The sequence below is a fragment of the Ursus arctos genome, unplaced genomic scaffold, assembly GCF_023065955.2.
Source record: "Ursus arctos isolate Adak ecotype North America unplaced genomic scaffold, UrsArc2.0 scaffold_17, whole genome shotgun sequence".
NCBI lineage: Eukaryota > Metazoa > Chordata > Mammalia > Carnivora > Ursidae > Ursus > Ursus arctos.
In genome coordinates, this window is record NW_026622841.1 from 14,119,693 (window position 1) to 14,141,851 (window position 22,159).

General features: G+C 42.0%; 1 long non-coding RNA gene across 3 annotated transcripts in view; it reads left to right on the plus strand.

Annotated features, from left to right (window-relative positions):
* Positions 1–20,711, plus strand: part of LOC113253476 (uncharacterized) — a 37,840-nt gene extending 17,129 nt beyond the window's left edge. The window contains exons 2-3 of one of the 3 annotated variants that reach the window (XR_007189917.2): positions 865–5,495; positions 5,986–20,711. This is a non-coding gene — a long non-coding RNA (uncharacterized LOC113253476). Of the gene's footprint in view, positions 1–864; positions 5,496–5,985 lie in introns of those variants that run through there. The other 2 variants (XR_003315435.4, XR_008959774.1) reach the window with 2 other exon arrangements.
* The last annotated feature ends 1,448 nt before the right edge of the window (positions 20,712–22,159 follow it).

Below are 22,159 nucleotides of genomic sequence, written 5' to 3' on the forward strand. Positions count from 1 at the left end.
GTGTGTGTTTATGTGCCTGTGTGTGTATTCTTCTGAATTCTGTTCTGGGCTTTGATTTGCGCACTTTATTTCACTCTATATGGCTCTTCAGTTTGCCACGATACAGTAATTTATTTAGTCTGTGCCCCGTGGATGGATGTTTAGGCTCTATTTTCAGTGTTGTTGTTTTGCCATTACAAGACCTCTATAGTAAACATCTTTGAATATTCAAATAGGCCACTTTTTATTTTACTTTATTTTTTTTAAGTAGGCCTTTTAAGTAGGATCAAGACCTGAGCTGAGATCAAGAGTTGAATGCTCACCGGGCTGAACTACCCGGGTGCCCCTCAAATAGGCCACTTTAGATCGTTACCTTAGAACCTGCTACGCTTGAATAAATGAAAATTAGCACCTTCACCAGTTTACACAGGAAAAGGCGATTGTGAGGGAGAGAAGAATAGCCAGACAATGGGTGAGGCCATAGTTCTGACAGAGCAAAACTTTGTAGTTGGGTCCCAGCTGAGAAAAGAGTGAACACCTCATCTTAGCACAGATTTCTGAGGTGATATGACTGCAATTTCTAAAAACCTGCTTGAGGGAAGCCTCCAAACTCTCGCGTTCCATGGAAGAATGTGGCAGAGGAGGGGGTATATTTTCTATATTCTGTAAGGAAACCCCTGCTTGGGGATGTACGTTTTCCTCGGGAAAGCTGTCCTGAGGCTCAGGACTGAATTAAACCCCAGCTGTGTTTAACCTGCTCCTCAGGAGGGCCTCATGGTATGTGGGTGGAAGGTACTAGAAGATTTCCTAGGGTGGGTTTTAAGTCATCATGAGTTCATTTCCAAATGAGCTAATTCATCAAACCCTGTGCTTGCTTACTTTCAGAATCCGATCAATTTGAAAACAACTCTCATGGAGTTAAAGGCCACACATCAATGTCACCTCCTCTGAAGACTGAACTCGGGCAAGCCACGAGAAGCAGGGTGATTATAACCACAGAAACTCAGCATAGGTAAAAACGCACCAGGTTCCTCTGAAAGCAGAGGGGCAGGGTGGAGCTGAGAACAGGAGCCTTGGCTGCAAATTTTTATAAGGTACATTGAGACACCCCTTCCTGTGCACACTTGGGCATCCTGCCCCCCACTCCACACAGCAGGTTACCATCTTCCTCCCCACAAAAACACACTGACAGAACCCGGGAGGGACTGGGAGGGATTTAATGAAAATCTCCACACAGAATGGTCCCCGGCAGGAGACTAGAGGAATCATCTTCAGGGAATGTAACTGGCCTGAGAAGAAATATCTAGATACGAATATTGGAAAGGAGAACAAGAAAATGACTGGTTGAGGCCCACTATTAGTCAAGCCATTCCCGTGTGCAGAGGACTTCAAATCAACATTTTGGTACTGCACTCTTAAATCTTAACAGCCAAAGACCACCAGACATTTGATGAAATCTTTTAACATAAAGAGCCCAAAACAATCAAACGAGAAACACATACACACACACACACACACACACACACACACACACCCAGATACAAGGCAGGGAACAAGGAAAACTGCAACAGTGCTAACAGCGCCTTAATACCTTCAGAGACATATGACAAGATATTGAATTTATCAAATGAGATCAGAATGCTGTAAAAAAGAAACAGAACAACATGGAAATCAAAATTATGATAGCATTGGTTTAAAGTAATCCATAGAAAGAAGGAAGGTAAAGTGAGAAAGTCCCCTGCAAAGTGGAATCGAAAGATAAAGAATTCTAATAAGGGAGAGAAAGGATTTTCTGAAAAAAATTATGAAGCAAAACATCATACAGGAAATGAAATGCCATCATAGTAAACCTTATGGTTTAGTTGCTAATAATACTTCTATTTCTAATAAGGATTTAAAATTGATATTTATAGAGTACTGAGAACCTGGCACATAGTAAGCATTATATAAGTGCTTATTAAAGTAATGCAATAAAGAAGAAAGTAGACAATGACTACTGATTTAACCAGAAGTCGTGATGTACCTATTTGGGGAAGATAAGAAGAGGAATAGTGGATTTGGTGTGTGTTTGTTCATGTGGATAGAGTTGGGGGCTGTGATAATCTAATTATTAAATGCTTATCTTCAATGGAAGGAAATGAACAGAAAACAAGTAAAATTAAGCAAGAAGTATTAGTATAAGCATATTACTTAGAAATATGACTGTAAATACCAGAAGCAGCTGACAAACGATAGAAATCAGGAGTAGAAAGGAAAGGGGAGGAGCATATTGTTTTTTTAATCACGAGTTTATTAGTAATACTTGACTTTTTAAACAATGTACATATATCATTACATATATTACTTTGGGTAAGTATTAAAATTTTAACTTAAAAATCTCCTGGTCCTGTCTTTATTCTTTCCTCAAGGCTAATCTCTCCCTATAACTTATTGCATCATCGGAAGCCTCTAGAACGCATCCTGGAAGATGACACAGGCCTTAAATCAGAAGGTCCCTCTTGAGACATGCTTGCCTCCATTTTCAACCTGCCTTCATGCCCTCTGCTTCCAACTTTCCATCACACCTCACAATTGTAGAAATGGAAGAATGGCATGAAGGATTTGGTGCTGGGAACACTCTGCTGGGACTCATGGCTGCCTTGGAAAGATGAAGAACCAGGAAGCTGAAACGGGGTCTAGGAGACAGTGTCAGTACCTCTCTGCAAATCTCTAGTATAAGCAACCTCCTCAGGAAGTTATTAATAAACAAGCATTAGGTGAAGCCCTGTAGAGGTCTGCAAAAGATGGGGGGGGGGCTTACAATGCATATGGTGGCCGCAGGGGCATGAGCAATGACCTCTCCAAATCTACAGAGGAAATACCAGTGTGGAATTTTAAGGGGAGGCAGCTGGGAGAGGAAACAGACTTCCAACCATCAGTCCCAATGGAAGAGGGTCTCAGGGACTTCTGCCCACGTGTCCAAGATGATGTTCTTCCAACGTGGCACATCCTGCCTTCTCGCTGTCCAGCAGCCACTTCATTTCCACTTGGTGCCTCTACTTTCAAACCATTATACAACTCTCCTATTTAAAAAAGCCAAAAAACTTCTATGTGATCCTGATTTTCCTTTGGTTCTTGTCTTATTTCTTCAATTTCATTTTTATTGATAGCTATTACTTATACTACTTTTTAATCTGTTCCCTCATTGACCCATGGCAACTGATTTCTCTCTACCGTTCCAAATCAACTGGGCCTTGAAGTTCGGCAGATGCCCTCTTCGTTGTTACCATTTGGCTTTTCCTCCAAGATTTTCCCCTCCCTCCCACCCTCCCCCCTCCCTTCCTTCCTTCCTCTCCTTTTTCTTCCTTCCTTCCTCCCTCCCTCCATCCCTCCTTCTCCCCTTCCTTCCTTCCTTCCTTCCTTCCTTCCTTCCTTCCTTCCTTCCTTCCTTCCCTCCTTCTTTTTCTTTTGAGTTTTCAAACCCATAGAAAAACTGGAAGAGGGCACCTGGGTGGCTCAGTCGGGTTAAGCATCTGCCTTTAGCTCAGGTTGTGATCCCAGCATCCTGGGATCGAGTCCTGAATCGGGCTCCCTGCTCCGTGGGGAGCTTGCTTCTTCCTCTGCCTCTCTCTCTCTCTGTCTCTCATGAATAAATAAATAAATTCTTTTTTAAAGAACCGAAAGAATAATACAATGAATCATGTACATTGAACCCATATACCCTTCACCTCACTTCACCAAATTACTAACATTTTGCCACATTCAGTCCGTGTGTGTGTGTGTGTGTGTTTTTGTTGCCAGAGCAATTTCATAGAAGCTTATATTTATCATGACATTTTCACCTAAATGCTTCACTCTAAATACTTAAGCAGGTAGCTCCTAAAAAAAGGCCATTTACTACAGTACATTATTGTTCCCAAGAAATTTAACATTGATGCCATAAGATCGTTTAATAAACAGTTCGTATTCCAAACCCTAAATTGTCCCCCAAAATGCCTTTTGAAATTTGGTTGTTGTCATGGTTTTTAAATCCAGAATCCAAATACATTTCATGCATTGTCTTTGATTATTTTGTTTTTCCAAGCTCCCTTAATCTGTATTCTAGAATGTTCCATCCTTTTTTGTGGAATTTCATGATCGCTGACATTTTCAAAGGGTTCAGACCAGTTGTTTTATAGATTGTTTCTCATTCTGGTCTTATCTGATTGGTTCCTCAAGTTTAGATTCAGGTTAAAGGTTGTTTTGTTTTGTGTTCTGGCAAGACTACCATAGAAATAATGTTGTATTCTTCCAGTTGCATCACACCGGGAGGTACAAGTCAATTTTATCCCCTTATTCATTTGGTAACTATGTTGTTGTCTGCCAAATTTCTCCCTTATAAAAGTGTCTTTTTCCCACTTGTAATTAACAAGTATTATTTTGAGACCATGCAAATATCCTGTTTCCGACACCTTTTCACTCAGTGGTTTTAGTATGCTTTGATTATGCTTGCCTCGACCAGTTATTACATTGATGGCTGCAACATGGCCATTTTCTAGTTCCTTCTACATTTATTGGCTGGTGTTCTTATGTAAAAGAAAGCTTTCCCTGCTCCTTTTTTGTTCAATACCGGTACAGACCCAAGATTTCTTTTCCTTTCTTCTGTTTTCTAACCCATAGCCTTCATTATTCTTTTTAATGCTCAAATCCACACAAATGTGGCCAGTGGGAGCCCTTTTATACCAGGTCTTGCGTTCTTTTGACATAGACTCACTTAATCTTTCAGCACTTTGTTGCTTTCTGACTCAAGATAGCCCATGCTGGTCTTGTGTTTTCCTGGCCCCAGACCTAGAATTAGCCATGCCTCCAAAAGCCCACGTTCATTTTATTTCTTCTAGTCTTCTTGTGTTCCCCGGAACACTAGATTCTGTTACCCACAGCCTCCTCCTTGAAACTCTGGTTTCATAAATACTGCATTATCTTCGATCTCTTGCTACCTTCATGACTGTTCCGATTTCTGTGTTTGAGTCATTCATTTTTTTCAACACACACGGAAATAACAAACACGTGTCAGGCCCCTGTGTGCTTGAGGCCTGTAGGCAAAGAGATCCCAGGCCCTACCCTCAAGAAGCTCACACCCCGGAGCTTCTAGCTAGGTGACGACCTAGGTGGTAATTTATCATCCAGACAGGACTCTGTGAAAGCGAAGAAATGTGAAAGTGAAAAAACAAAAACACCCACTTACTATAGGAAAGCAAGCACGAGAAAAGACCCGCTGGTAACCCACAAACGAACAGCCGTCACGTGGACAACAGCCTTGTCAGCACTCAGGGTAAATGCTAGAAGGAGCCCTTCCCCAGGTAAAGTGTTGCTTGGGGCTGAGGGTGAAACAGACATTGGCAGGAACGCAGGGCTGAGAGTGTTGCCTCCCAGAGCCCTTGCTGAAGAACGACTGAGCAACGCGTGCTTCAGAGAGACGAAAATGAAGCCGTACGTCTGGAATCGGGAAGCAATGGTGAATAGATCGTTAAAACGTCTTGGACGGATTGTCGAAAACAGTAAGCTAATTCTTCTCTGTATTTTATAACCCCTTGCATCTGATATAGTAGACGAACGTTTGGAAGATGGGAAGTGGGGGACGTTTGGGGAGACGTTACAGTGTTGAAGGTCCTTGTCCGGAGGAGGCGGAGGTTAGAGATACTCAATAATTTGGACTTGCTCAGAAAAACTCAGCGCTCCTCCTCATTCTTCATGGCCCAGATGGGACTGGAACTTCTCCACGAGCCTTCTCTAATTACCCCTTGCTCATTTATCTTCTCAACTCCTCCAGCACTTACAGCCTGTCTGTGCAATTTAGTACTTAACTACACGCTGTTGCTTGTCTGCTAAGTGCCGAGTGCCCGGGCTCTCAAACCCCCATTGATTAATAGGCGAGGGTGGCATCAGGGAGAGAGTGCCTGGCCGAGGCCCTGCTTCTGACACTGCCACGGAGTCCCTTTGTGAGCGTGGACACATTACTAACCTCTCTAGTTTTCTGTTTTCTCTTAGTTTGTCAAATGAGATGATACGATGAGATTGTCCCTAAGATTTATCCCAGTGCTACGAATCTACGATTGGTTCTTCCACTCCTGTCCTACGGTTCCTGGAGAACTGTCCGGAAAGATCATCTTGTGAATCAGTCTTTGGGGAGAGCCAAGGAGCAAAATATCACTTGCACCTCTTCTCCAGTTATGAGCTTTCATTCCTCTCCCCCATTGGACTCTCAGCCAGCCTTGCTTGAGGACTGTAGGAACACTGACAACACGGACTCCATCTTTGGCCCTCCATCTTGTTCCTGTCTGTGTATAACCCCACCTTGGGGCTGTGTTCCAGGCCCCATGGAAGTTAACATACGCCCAGACCAGAATGAGGCAAGGATTGTTCTCATCCTCCCTGAAGTGGTTCACAGATGGTGCCACTTTAAGATAACGACCCTGTGACTGCACCACCAGGCCCCTCACTCTATAAAAGCTGGGGGATTCAGGTCTGGGCTTGGCGGAGAGTAACTGCAAGGCGTCGGTATTGTTCGTCCGCACGGTCTCCGTTCACCTGTCAGTAAGTAACTGTCAACACTATGGAATGGCTTGCTTCGTTTTTTGGTCTCAAAGTGCCTTCTCTGGAGAATACTATCTGTTCTAACAAGGGCCATTTCCTGATATGGCTTCAGGTAGATACCAGGGACTGGAGGGCCAAGGGGTGCTTTTAGTCATCAAGGACTTTCCTTTTGTTGGTACGCTGTGCTTATTATTCAGTGTGTCCTATCAGTTCGTTCTTTTATTGCCTGTTCTCTTTGTCCTCCTGCCTCCCCAATTTAATGACTTTCTCCCTGGATTCTGAATCAGTGACTTAACCCAACCTTTGATACCTGCCTGACTCACTGAGCCTAACCCAGGTTGCGCACATCTGTCCTGATGTCCTCCTTTTAGAGGCCTGTTTCCACCCCAGTTGACACCTCCCTGGGCCAGGATTACTTACTCCTGTGCTTTTCCCTCATTCTGAGTTGTCAGCTTTTTTGTAGCTTTTAGGTCCCAGATGCTCACTCATTATACATAATACAACATGACAGCAAAAATCACGTAATTCTTAAAGACTTAAGAAACTATTTGAGATGTAGCAAATTGTTTCAAAAGTATATGAGCTATATCTCTTTACCGGTCTGTTCCAGTAATCTCTATAGACTCAAGGTCAGGCATTAACAAGGTCAGAGGGGGTGTGCTGTGATTGAGAGCAGTCAATATACTGCTTCTCACAAACACAATAGCATTGATTTTGTTCCACATCTCCACCTAGATTCCCTTCAGCTGTAGTTTTGCACCCAGGCTTTTACCCAGAAACAATGGCGATCTTGTTTTCTCATTTGGTGGCAACTTCTGATGGGCCAGATTTATATTCCAAAGAGTTACCTACAGCAAGAGGCAATATATAAGTTATCTACTGCTACATAAGAATTTACCAAAAATTTAGCAACTCAAAACAATACATGCTTCTTAGCCCACAATTTCTGTGGGGCCTGGATTAACTGGACCCTCTGCTTCAGGAGCTCTCACAAGGTATGTGGGCTAGGGGTTCAGTCTCATCTGAGAACTTGCCTGTGGAAGAATTTGCTTCCAAGCGCATGTGGTATTGGCAGAATCCAGTTCCTGGAGGGTTGTTGGACTGAGGGCCTCAGTTCCTTGCTGGTAGTTAACCAGAGGTTATTCTCAGTTCCTTATGTGATGCAATTGTGGGAGAAATACCCTGTCGCCTTTGCCATATTCTGTTGGTTAAATAGGCATAGGTCCAGTCCCTATTTAAGGGGAGGGGATGACCCACGGACATGAATATCAGGAGGCCAAGTTCCCCGGTGGGGGCGGGGCCATCTTAGAATCTGCCCACCACAGGCAGTAAAACACAGTGGGAAAGACCTGGACTTTGGAGTTGTCTGCCTGCTTTCAAATTTTAGCACCACCATTTAGTATCTGGGCTTCTCTGTGCCTCGGTCTCCTCATTTGTAGAAGAAGGATACTAATAGTACCTACCTTACCAAGTCATTGTGGGGATTAAATGAGTTCTTATGGTTCTCAGCACAACCTGGCATACAGCCATGTAATGCTTAGCTATTGTCACTTTTTCTCTTTGCTGATGTTCTTTCTGGAAAAGTGGGGGCAGCACAATGGTGAGCTCTACCTTCTCCCTGAGACAACTTTACAGTCTTAAGCAATGGTGCCTCTCAGTCATTTCTACACACACAAGATGTGCACACAGGAGTTTTAAGTTAATTACAAATAAGCTGCATGTTTTACATCTAACAAATTACTTCCTATCGATTTATGTAGGTTGCCTCAAGGGGGAGGTGGGATGCCACAAATGATAAGTAAAGTGGCTACGGCCAACTGTTCAGACAGAAGAGTCTCTGGGGACAATTTGATACTCTACAAAGTGGTTTCGTCTTCAGGAAGAGTTAAGATTGGACCATCAAATATTTATGAGCCTTTCGCAGGAGCTGTCACCCTTCAACTAGTTTGCGGAGTCCATTATAAGAGTTCTGGAGGAAAACTATGGCCTTTGGAGAGGGTTCTGTGTAGCAGACGATCTTTAAAGATTTTTCAGCTTTGTGATTGAAAGAGTAGATTGACTTGTCCCTATGGCAGTCCGTAGGAGGAGATTTTAAGAACTTTGTCTACAAAAGTGATGTGGGATATTAGGAAGGAAAGGAGGTTTAGAATAAACCCAGAAAAATCACAAACTCTATCTCACCAAGTTAAGAAGTACAGTAAAAAGGAAGATTTCATCCTTTAAAGCCCAAAGGAAGTCGGAATAACCATTGCAACTCCTTAATTTCAGAAAGTTTGGCAGAGGACAGATTCTGTCTGATGCCACAGCAACAGTGCAGGCCCAAGAGGTGTCAGCCAAGTCAGACGCAAACAGCTGGCACTAGGGTCAATGACAGAATGACGGAGCTGAGCCGGCATGTGTTGAATGCTCCCAGGAAGTGTGTCCATTAAGATTGCATTGAATTGCAAGTAGCAGACCAGACCGCCTAACTGACAGGACGTAAACAAGTAAGGGGTGTTTGCCACATTCGTTACATGCAATAAAAGGTGTGGAGGACATCCTAGACAAGGAAAGCAATTCTAAATGTCTTCAAGGACCGAGTTCTGTTTATATTCCTCTTCCATCCTTAGCAAGTAGCTTTCATTTTTCATGGTCTCCAGAGGGCTGCCGCACCCCAGGTATCATACCTGTTTCTTTATTATTGTTGTTGTTGTTATTGTTGTTATTTTTGTTATTGTTATTATTAGAGAGCAAGAGAGCACTCTGGGGGTTGCGGGGGAGAGAGAGAGAGAGAATATCTTAAGCAGGTTCCATGCCCAGCACAGAGCACAACACAGGGCTCAGTCTCATAACCCTGAGATCATGACCTGAGCCAAAATCAAAAGTCAAACACTCAACCAACTGAGCCACCCAGGTGCCCTGATATCATACCTGTTTTAGGGAAGAAAAGGAAGGACAATGGCCTAGGGAGCTGTGCCAGCTGAGTCACTCCCTTTGAAAAATCTCCCCTGAAAGCTCTACTCAGTAACTTTTATTTGATCCATCAGCTAGAACTGTGTGCCATAGCCACTGTTAGCCACAAGCAAGCCTCGGAAATATTTTCTTTCCCACCCCCTCAGTAAAGGAAGGCCAGGGGAAAAGGGTCGTGAATGGATTTTGGACTTCTAATCCACAGAGCTGCCATAGTAATACCTGGAACTCTGGGTATCTCTTGTCACTCTTGTTTGCATATCTCTGGCTGGGTTTTCAAACTACTTCCTTTTTCTATGAGCAGGGAGCCAGTTGAAATGTTTTTATGGGTATCAGAGAGTTGGGTAATTTGATGCTAATAATCAAATTACAGCTGAAACATGTAATAAAAAAATGATTTCATATCTGGTCACACCCATCTCAATGTCCACAAAAGATTTCCTACTTCTAACCCTGGGTGCAATCATTTGAACTGCACAACTTTTAGTAATTTGTGCCTTCCTGCCTAGTGGCCAAGAGGAATGAACATAAATATTTTCTTGCCTATAAGAGCCTGTCCGCATAATGGAAGCTTCTAGCTGGCACATGGCGGTGTTCAACCAATCTGTAATTGAGCAAGTGCAGTCTTCTCCTCTCTAACTTACTTCTTTCCGAGGGTCATGAAGGCCAAGGCTAATAAAGCAACCTGGTGGCATCTAGCATTAAGATTCTGCAAAGCTACTGCTTGGTTTCCATTAGAAGAGAGATGCGCTCGTCAATAAACCTAGCGCAAGCACTTCACCTCCTATCCTGGTAAAGTGCCTTCTGAGTTGTCTGCATCGCCGTGTTGTCTGTATCACACAGGGAGCATTTGCTAACTCACTTTGACCATGGCGGTGCTCATTTTATACAATCAAGGTAAATTGCAGGGAGCCTTTCTGGATGCTAAGATGGGAGGACAGAGAAAAGAGGCAGGAATCGGATTTTTTCCTTTGGGAGGGGCACATGACAACTCAGAGTCACTTGGCAATGGTGGCTGTGGGAGGAGGGAGGGGGTTAGATGGAGGAGAGAGCTAAGTCTATAAAGATTAGATACTCTGGCCTGATTCCCATTTAGGAAGATACCAAGTCTTTGAGGAAAATACCTATCTGGTCATTAAGCAAGCTTGTAGAGCGTGTGTAATGAGACCGAACCAAGTGTTCACTCAACATTTGGTCAAACTGCTTTGACACTTCATTGACAAGAAAAATAAAATGCTTAACTGAACCAGTCCTATAAATGGAGGTGATTTTTGAAAAAAAAAAATTCAAAAACACTATTTAGACAAAACATTACTTGTCTTGTCCCACCCAGCCTCTGGGAACTCTAATCCTTTAAAGGCTAGTGATTTCCTTTTGTTTGGTGTGGCAAGGCACGCTTTCTCATGACTCAATTAAAACACATTTTTTCCAGTGGGCAACGGTCTTGATCACATTAACATTCATGAGATGGGCCTGTGTCCCACTTGTTTTTTTAATAAAAGACCTAGAATCCAAGGATATTATTCAGTCGAAGTGGCCCATCACCCTGGGACAACATTACGATCGCAATTCCATTAAAAGCACTAGCAATTGGAAGGGAAGTAGCAATAATAAAAATTGTTGCTTTTAGGCAACAACTAGAAAATGTTTATTGTGAATATCCTCTCTTGCCTGCTTAATCAAGAATAGAAGCAGACATTCTCCAGGCAGCTGGAGATGCTGCAGAGGTCCGCAAGGAATAGCCATGATGACTAGGCCAAAATCTTACTCCTAAAGGAGGGAGGTACCATGTTATTCTTCTATACTGTCTTCCAGAGCTTCCATTCCAGCTAGGAAGACCCAACTCTCGGTTTCACACTTGGACTCCCTCTGCTCTTCCTTTTTAGGGTACCAAATGAGCATTTTGCTAGGCATTATACAAAGATGACTTCTGCATATATTTTATTCTCACTATAAACCTAAGAAGAAGTTACTAAGCTCATTTTAGAAATTGATGTCCAGAAGTATCTCACTCAAGGTTATACTGCCAGTGAATGGTGGAAACTAGAGTCCAAATCAGATCCTTGTGAGTCGCAGAATGACAGAGAAACCCTCTTGAGCAGTGTTATAGTAGCAGGAGTTAAGCAAGAGCAAGGGTGCTAGAATCCCCTAGCAAGGGGATTCAATCACCTGAGGGTGAAGAGGGGTCCACATGAGGAATGGCCACGTGGCCACGGATTCCTGGGCGCTCATGTACAGACAGCACTGATCAATGTCATGAAATAAACTTATACTTGTACTCCTCTTCCTGAAGGCTTATCATTATCTCTTTGGTTTTTACCCTAATGGAAGTTTTCACTGAGTCTCGCTCCCTAGAATAGAGTTTAAACGTGAGAAGAATAAGCCCAGTACAAAGGTTTGCTTTTCTAGCCAGAATGTGTACCCAGGAAAATATAATGATTCATTAGACCTGCCTTCCCAGATTACTTCCTTAGCTATGCTGACAAGTGCCCCCAATATCACAACCCCTCTTCAGTAATGAGCCATTGTCTTATCTCGGGCTGCCAAAACAAAATGCTATAGACTGGGTAGCTTAAAGGATGGGAATTTATTTTCTTAGAGCTCTGGGAGCTGGAAGATCCAAGATCAAGGTTCTGGTAGGGTTTGGTTTCTGGCTGGCTTGCAGAAGGCCACCTTCTTGCTATGTCCTCACATGGCAGAGAGAGGGAGCAAGTTCTCTGGTATCTCCTCTTATAATCCTATCATGGGGGCTCCACCCTCATGACCTCAACTTACCCTAATGACCTCCCAAAGGTCCCATCTCCAAATATGATTACACTGGGGGTTGGAGATTCAACCTATAAATTTTGGGGGTACATAAACATTCAGTTCTTAACAGTCCTCAACAATGTCTTTCTCAGGCCTGATGCTTAGGGCCCAACAAAATCCCTAATCCAGTATAAGAAGCCTCAGTGAGTACCGTGTGGCTATCAGGAAGCCAGCTCAGTTCTGCAAGATGGGGGCACATCCAGCTTCAGGGAGGAGGAATCTGACATAGACATTCGCAAGGGCTGCCCACTTCATCCAGATCCTCACGCCCAGCTGTCTTCATCTGTTCCAGCTGCTCTAACAAGAACAGCATGGACCAGGTGGCTTAAACAACAAACATTCACTTCTCACAGTTCTGGAGGCTAGAAAGTCCAAGATCAAGGTGCCAGCAGATTCAGTGTCTGGTAAGAACCCATTTTTTGGTTCACAGATGGGCATTGTCTCACTGTGTCCTCACAATATGCAAAGAGTGAGAGAACTTACCAGAGTCTCTTTTGTAAGGGCACTAATCCCAGCCATGAGGAATTCACCCTGGTGATCTAATCACCTCCCAAAGGTCCCACATCCTGATACCATCACATTGGAGGAAAGGATGTCAACACGGGAATTTTGGAGGGACACAAGCATTCAGTTCATAACAGCCTCTTCCTTTCTTAGGTCCTTCTCTGGGCATCTGATTTCTCCTGGTTCTCTGCTAAGCCAAGGAGGGTCCTACAAATGTCTTTCTTCCTTTCTTTTCTTTCTTTTCTTTCCTGCTTGCATTCTGAGCTGGACTGAGCCCATCGCAGGCAGCAGAAGTGCTGAATGATAATGGTCCTGATTCCAATCCATGGAAACCAGTTCGTCCTGATGAGCCCCCCATCCACTCTTCAGTCCACAGCAACATTCTTCCCCTGGGCTGCTTTTCCCTTGTTACTTGTCCTCCTCCTTGGGTCCCTGGGTTCATTTAATTATTCTTTCTCTTTCTCCCAGTCTCCTGACTAATGTTTCAACCATCATTAATGTGCTTACACCCACATATAATTCACATGAAGAAATCTACATGGAGTAGATACTCAGGAAAGGCATAGAAAATGCAAGGCTTTTTATCCATCTTATGAACGGATTTTTATTTAGAAGAGGCATTTTTTTTTCTTAACCAAAGAACACTTAGTTACTGCATAATGAATAATTAAAAAGCCTCTTCTCGTGATCAGAGTCAGGAGTTTTCTATACTCAAGTTAATCCAGCTTCTCTGGCAAAGGAAAATCCTTATAAAGGATAATACCAATATAGCATTTCTAGTTAATATGGAATTGCAATTTCTTTTATTGAGTGGTTCAGAAATGATTATACTTTCTCTTAACTGGGTAAATGCAAAATGTAGAGGGAAGTACAGTAATGACCTTGGGGTTTTCTTGAAGCAAAGAGGCTTCACAACGGCCACCCATGTCTTTGGCCATTTTGGGGTAATGTGATACATTCCCTCAGTAATGAGGGAAGAGGACATGAATAAGGACAAAGGGAAACTTAGCCTGGAACATGGTGCTTTTGCTTAATTAAAATTACTGCTTTCTTACTTCTTTGAGAGTTCAAAGACCTAGGGTGATTTCCTCAAATGGTTTCAGCTAACCTGATGCAGAAAGAAAGATGAGAATTAATGGCACCCTCACTGGAAAGTTTAAAGTCCAATTAGCTCTCAGGCTGGCTGAGTTTTGTTAATTCACCGATAGGATTCTGGGAAGGCGGGCAGGCTAAGCAGGCAGTAAGAGCTAAGTTAGAATGAAGAGCACAGGGAAAAGCAACCAACCAAGGTTATTTGTTCCACATTTTGACCCACCTGGCACATAAGCCATTACCGATTTGTTACCTTGTTAACAGGCTCCATGAGAAACTTGGAATAGTGGCCCACTTACACTTCAGATTAATTTTCTGTAACTTAGGATGCTGTAAGTAAATGGATTAAAGAACCATTTGATCTTCAAAAAGAGGTTTATGGTTGCTTTGATGATTAAGTACCCAGGGGACACAATGGATTATCATGGATAATGGATTTGGAGAAGTAGGATGTTAAAAATGAACTCTCCTCCCTGGCCATAGAGAGATGGTGCTAAGAGGTTATATAGGGACTAGGTTAACGCTGTCATACACTTGAATGAACAGTAGAGATAAGCAGAATAAACTCAGTCAACCCAAGGGAACCCACTTTTCCCACTCCTGAGAGAAAATTGAGTCTTATTGATGAAGCTCTGAAGTGTGACCCCCACACCCTTAGCTCAAGATAAATTCTTGGGAGAGTACCTTCGCAAGTACAAGTCCGGAGCTGAAAAAGCACTCCAGGAAGAATGGCCTCTGTATGTTTACCAGAGGTTTACTTCCGCCCAGTGAGTCTCTGTGACAGAATACCAACCCATGGAGAAGAGATCCCATATTGAAGTCTCCCCGGGCTAGATCTTCCATCTTCACTCTCATCTGAGACCACATTTACTCTGCTTTCTCCAGTTGGGAGAAATAGTTGGTGATGGTAAAATGTCATGGAACAAGGACAGTTTGGAGTGGGGAGAAATATAATATGTATAGTAAATATATAGAGTATATAAGATTAACATGTATTATATGCCCTTTGGGTGATCTATGAAAGCCGAATTAAGAAGCCAAAAATATTGTTGACGCCAGTATGCATCACCAGGCAATTTAAGGCTGAAGTGGAGACTCAGTAACTTACCAGGGCCGGTACAGTAACACATAAGGAAATTAGGCCAGGCAAAAGTGCATACATATTCACCGGGTGTGTGTGTGGGGGGGGGGGTGGTTACCTAGAGAGTATGCTTCTTGTAAGGGGTGGATGTTACACAGATCTAGCTAAATGTTTCTGAGTAGGAATGTGAAGCCCAGTGTTCCCAGATTTCCCCATTTTTCCAAAGAAAGTAGAAATGTGGATTTTTAAAAATAAGAAATGACTCCCCACTAAAATTTTCTACAGGCTGAATTTTCCCCAAGGGAGTCTAATTTATGATTTTTTGCTCAAAGGTTAAATAAGTCACAATAAATTAATGATGATAAAGTTGTAACAATTTATCATTAAACACTAAGGATATATGAAATATTTAGGTGTAAATCTAACAAAATCTATAAAGGACTTGTATGTAGAAAACTACAAAACATCCATGAGAGACATCCTGTGTTCATGGATTGGAAGACCCAACTGAGCCAACCAGGTGTCCCACAACCAGCTGATTTTTGACAAAGGTGCAAAAGCCACATAATGGGTGGAAGGATAGCTTCTTCACAAATGGTGCTGGAAATTTGATCTCAATGACAAAAACAAAACAAAACAACCCTAAACTTCACACCCTATACAAAAAGCAACTCAAAATAAATTATAGATTTGAATATAAAGCCTAAATTACAAAACTTTCAAAAGAAAGCTAGAAAATTTTGAGTACATAGAGCTTTGTGAAAAGTTCATAGACAGCACTAAACATATGATCCATTTAAAAAAAAAATGGATAAATTTGGGACACCAGGGTGGTTCAATGGGTTGAGCACCCAGCTCTTGATTTTGGCTCAGGTCATGATCTCAGGCTTCTAGGATGGATCCCTGTGGGCTCCCTCTGCCCACCCTCCCTGCTCACATGCACATGTGCACGTGTGTTCACTCTCTCAAATAAATCTTTTTTTTAAAAAAAAGATAAATTTGACTATATCAAAATTAAGAACTTTTGCTCTGGGAGAGACCCTGTTAAGAGGATGAAAAGACATACTATAGACTTGGAGAAAATATTTGCAAGCCACCTGACAAAGGATTACTGTCTAAGATACATAAAGTACTTGAAAAATTCAGTAGTAAAACAAATAATCCAACTAGAAAAAAGACAAGAAACATGAAGAGGCATTTCACCTAAGAAGATACACAGATGGCAAAAAAGAACATGAGAAGATGTTCCATCTCACTGGCTGTTAGGGAAATGCAAATTAAGAAAATGATGAGGTATCACTAGCTATCTATTAAAAGAGTTAAAATAAAAAATAATGACAATACCAAATGCTGGGAAGTTTGCAGAGAAATTGAACCTCTTACACATTGTTGGTGTGAATGTCAACCAGGACAGCCACTCTGGAAAATAGTTTGGCAGTTTAAAAAAAAAAATCTGAACCTACACTTCAAATACTTGAACATTTATCCCCGAGAAAAGAAAGTTCATGTCCACACAAAAACCTGTGCACAGTTGTTCAGCAGTTTTATTTATAATAGCTCAAACTGGAGACCTATAATAGGTGAAGGTTTTGACTGTGCCACCATACCATGGAATACTAAGAAAGAAATAGGAGCAAACTGGGGCACCTGGCTGTCTCAGTCATTAGGGCATGCAACTCTCGATCCCAGGGTTGTGAGTTTGAGCCCTGCGTTGGGTATAGAGAATACCTAAAATACTTAAAAATAAAATCTTTAAAAAATAATAAAAATAAAAGGAAAAAAATCAAAATAAAAAGGAAGAAAGTACTGTTAGATTCAGTGTGGTAGGCAGAATAAGGTCTCTTCCAAAGACGTTTATGTCTTAAATCCCAAAACCGTGAATATGTTATTTTACACGGCAAAAGGGGCTTTACAGATGTGATTAAATAAAGGATCTGGAGATGGGGAGATGTTTCTGGATTGTCCTGTTGGTCCAAGGTAATCACAAGGGCCCTTGAAAGAGAGAGGTCAGAGTGTCAGAGGAGGAGAAGTAATGACAGAAACAGAGTTTGGAGTGATGTGGCTCCAAGAGCTGAGAAATGCTGGTGGCTCTAGCAGCTGGAAAAAGTCAAGGAAACAGATCCCCCCTTAAAGCCTCCAGAGGGCATGGAGTGAAGCCCTGCTGACACCTTGATTCGAGCCCAGTGAAACAGATTTTGGATTTCTGAACTTCAGAACTGTAAGAGATGGAATAAACTTCCATTCTGTAATAAATTTGTGGGGCTTTAAGTCGCAAGTTTGTGGTGATTTGTTACAGGGCAGTAGGAAAGGATTGCCGGCAGCTGGAATGGATCTCGAGGGCATTATGCTGTATGAAAAAAGCCAATCTCTAAAGGTCACCTACTGTATGATTCCATTTGCACAACATTCTTAAAGTGGCAAAATTATAAGGGGTAATTGGGGGTAAGGGACGATGGGGAGCAGCGGGTAGATGTGCCCACAAAGGGGAGGACGAGGGCAGTCTTTGTGCTGACGGCATCGTTCTGTGTCTTGATCGTGGTGGTTACGCACAGCTACACTGGTGATAAAATGTTACCAAACTCTACATGGGAAGTATGCCAATGTCAGTTTCCTGGCTTTGCTATTGTGCGTTAGCTACAGAAGAGGTAACCCAGGGGGAAACTGGTTGAAGGGTACATAGAACTCTCTGAACAATTTTGCAACCATTTGTGAATCTATAATTATTCCAAAAAATTTTTGAAGCAACAATGACAAAACCATAGCTGATTCAAAACTTACAGCGAAGTGTCCTTTCTGAAAATATTTTCTACTCTATGTATCTGCATAGATATGCATATTAAAGCTTTTGCTGTTTGAAATCCATTGGCTTTACTAGGTAGACCCAGGAAACTTTAACATGGTAATTTAATTCAGGAATACCAAATCTCGGTAACTCTTTCTTTCTGTAGTTTACTAGTGCAGCTCCTAACTGCTTATAAACACCCAAAAGAACATTGTTGCAGTTTTGGCTCAGCTTCGGCCCATCAAGGGGATCATTAAGAACCAGTAGGTTGACGGATTTAAGCAAGTCAAAGTATGTCCGCAGAGTACAATCCCCTGGATTGAATTCTGAAGAACCTTGTATTCGTCAGCTCAGGCTCCCATACAACGTCATAGACTGAGTGGCTTAACAGGATTTATTTTTGTGCTGTTTTCTGGAGGCTGGAAATCCTAGATCATGATGCCACCTAGCCTGGTTGGGTTCTGGGGAGGACTCTTCTCCTGGCTTGCAGATGGCCACCTTATCCTGGGAGCTCACATGGCAGAGAAAGAGACAGTGGGAGTAAAAGAGAGACAGAAGGAGCACGTGCAGGCTCTTGCGAGCTTTCTGGTGTCTCCTCCTGCAAAGACACTCATCCCATCATGAGGGCTCCCCCCTCAGGACCTCTCCTAAACCCAATTACCTCCCAAAGGCCCCATCTCCAAATACAATCACATTAATGGTTAGGCTTCAACACATGAATTCGGGGGACACAATTCAGTCCACGGTAAACCCGTAAGTGGATATTCCAGTTTGAAGGGACAGGAAGGGAGCTAGGATTTAAATTCTCAAGAAGGTAAATGCTTTGTTGCCAGTTTCTTGGGAGCTTGTTGGGAAAATAATCTCTAAAGGGAAAATACCTTGTTGTGCATGTAAAGTATTTTCAGCACAGCTATCTATTTTCATGAGGACTTTAAATATTCATATCAAATGTGCATAGATTTTTTAAAAAGCTTTTCTAATGAAAAGTCTTTGAATTTGGACCTGGGCTTAGATACTCATTCTGTACATCTTTGGTTGTGTGTTGCTTAACTGAGCTAATTTGTAAGAGTGAATAAAACCACATATTTGATTGTTGTACGTGTTAAATGAGATTATATATGAAATACCTAGGACACTGTTGAACACACATGACCTAATAAATGTTAGTTCTCTTCCTCTTCTCTCCGTACTAGTATCTTAAAAGTAAAGTCCCTTTATTGAAAAATACGATGGATTTCACAAGTTAAAAAATGGATGGAAGATTCAAAGGGATGGAAGAACTGTAATAGGAAGAAAACTCCCAGCAATAAATACTGAGAATCTGCAAGGTCAACATCTCGAGGCAAGAAAGAGTCCTGAAAATTGGAGGTGACATAGCAGATAGAACACTTCCAACCTGAAGTGACCCCTGAGCTGACAAGGTCAAAGATTTTTAAAATGACCTCTCCATGGATGATAAACCAGGATCCTACCCCCAGTAAATTAATCCACCCAAGTTAAATAAGCCACTAGGGCTTGAAATAGAAACACTATTTCAAGTCTCAACACTTTTTTTTTTTTTTCAATTTGAAGCAGAAAAGAAAAGTCATTTCTCTCTATATCCCTTAAATGCCACTTTTATTTCTTTCCTTTGTTTCTCCCAATGGAACATCATTGCTATTTTCAACACATTTTAGTGTAAGCTTCACCAGGCAACCTAAAGCTGAATGCAGAACAAAGGAGAGGAGAGAAAACAATGGGAACTTGAGATAGACGTTTGCTAGGCTGATTTTTGCTTTTTAAAAGTTAATCCAGAGTCATGACTAAATGAAAAGGTAGAATCAATTTAGCACAGACCATATTCAGAGTTTGTTTTTGGGGTTTTTTTCCCAACCTTTTTGCCTTTGTTAAGCTTGGTGGTCTTGGGCACAGATGTAAACAGGACATGTCTCCAGAGAGTTACAAGCAAAAACTCCACCCTAAAATGGAAACAGGAAAACCTGCTATTCAATCCGAATGACAAAAGTGTAAAACTACCACATGATATTTTAATCACTTCATTACCTTGGAGAGAGTTGAAAATTCGTGCCGGATACCAGGGAAGCTTTTGTAGAACATTATATGCTCGTCCGAATAGTAATTTATCCATATGCCCTACAGTGGTAAGCCTGTTCCTTTCACACAGCGGATGTTCAATGAACGTGTGTACTAGTTACAAAAAAACGTGATTTCCAACTGGTTTTATTTACATACAGATTTTAAAACATTGCCTTGAAATATCTCCAACGTACGTATTGAGGGAGAGCCTTCACTTCCTCGGCCATGCGGTTCCATGGTGAGGGACTTCTGTCTCTCTGCTTGGCAGGTGGGAGAGTTCTCTGATGGGTGACTTTAGGGAAAACAGAGCATGCTTGCTCCAGCCCTTCTGGAGGTTTTTCTCTTTCAGATCTCCTTCACTTCTGGAGAGGTCCATCAATTTCTTGATCTGTGCAGGGTATTAACATGGAAGAGCGGACTATTCCAGGCTGGCAAGAGTCCCCAAGCCAGTTGTCAGTTCCATCTTGAAATCTCCAACTATAATGGGGATTTGTCTGTTTCTCCCTGCAGCTCTCAGTCTTGCTTCATATATTTTGAAACTCTTTTATTAAGTACATAAATATTTAGGATTGTTATGTCCTATTGATGAATTTAGTCCTTGATTGTTTTGAAAAGAACTTCCTTGTGCCTGGTAATATCGTTGCTCTGAAATCTCCTTTGTCTGTTGAAAATATAGCCAAATCCTTTTGATTAGTATTAGCATTATATATCTTTTTTCCATCCTTTTACCTTATAGTTGAGGTATGTTTCTTATAAACAGTGCATATTCGAGTCTTTTTTTCTAATCGAACTAGACAATTTCTGCCTTTTAGTGGGATATGTCTACCTTTTAGATTTAATGTGATTGTTGGTATGGTTAGGCTGAACTCTGTCTTCTTACTGTGTGTCTTCTGGGGGGTTTTTTATTCTTTTTTTTTTCTTCTTCTCTTTTTCTGTCTTAGATTAGTTGAACTTTTTTTCTTACAATTCTATTTTATTTTATTAGTTGTAACTCTTTGTTTTGTTATTTTCCTGGTTGCTTTAGGGTCTATCATGTACATCTTTAAGTTACCACTGTCTATGTTCAAGTGCTATTATTCCACTTAGTCTAAGAGACTTATGCTGGGGAGCAAGAATGTCCTGTCCCCTTCAAGGTCCTGCTAGCCAAACTGAGAATCAAATCAACATGAGACAGATTAATGCGAGAAGATCAAATTTAGTAGCATACGTACAGGTAATTCACACAGACATGGAAATTCCAAAGATAGTCCGACTCTGTTATTCTGAACTCAGGAGAAAGGGGTAGGGGACTGGGACTGCCAAGGGAAGGACTGCCATTCACAGGGAGATGAAAAAGAGTAAATGTTTGGTAAACACACGTTTGCCGGGCCTCTCAGAGACAATGGGACACAGAGGATTTGATCAAACAGGACTTGCTATGTTCCTCTCTGTCTATCAAATCAAACCTAGGTCCCAGAATAATGTGATTATCTGTGATGATCACTCTTTCTGGAGCAGGTCCTCTACCTAAATTCTTTTGTAGCTGTGGGGGAGGTAAAGAGCTTTTCTTGAATCAACTAGGTTTTTGATGACTTTTTAGCTCAGAATAATCTTTACGCCAAAGTGGCGTATTTTGGGGGGGAGGTTTGCTCTTGGCCCCTCCATTTACAACACCACACCTCCATTTCTTGCCTCTTAGTCATTGAGCTTTTGTTGTCATACTCTCTGCTTTCTCCTATGTTGTAAACCACATGCTACACAGTCATTGTGTTTCTTTAAACAGCAACTATCTTTTCAAGTTAAGGATCTAAATAATAAGGAAGATATTTTATGTACACACCCCTATAGCTACTCTATGGGGTTAGCTTTTGTTTTTACTTGCTGAGTGTTCCATGTGCATATTGCCACATGTCTTCCAAATGCTGCCACAGGTATTACACGTCTATTGAAAATGTCTAAAATTCCCAATGTCTAAGTGCCATTCTAAATACTGCGTAAATCCGCGTCTACTCACTCTGCCCGTCTCCCCTAAACCTCTGTGTCGAATCTCTCCATCTCCCTGTGCCGATCTGGACTGAATAGTCTTCAGGCTGTGTGTGTGTGTGTGTGTGTGTGTGTGTGTGTGTGTGTGTGTGTGTGTTTTCCTGGCACTGCTTTTTCCATTCTTTCCTGTTTCCTGGGTCCTGTCTTCCTCTGTTTTGATTTATTCCTTATCCTTCGGAGTGCATCTTCCAAGTCAGGGTGTATGGACAGTAGAGGCCTCTGTTTTACCCTGAGGCATGATTGCTAACTAACCAGCGGGGCAGGTTTCATAGGTGTCTGAGCTGAGCAGTCCCACAGGGCTCTCCACTTAGAGG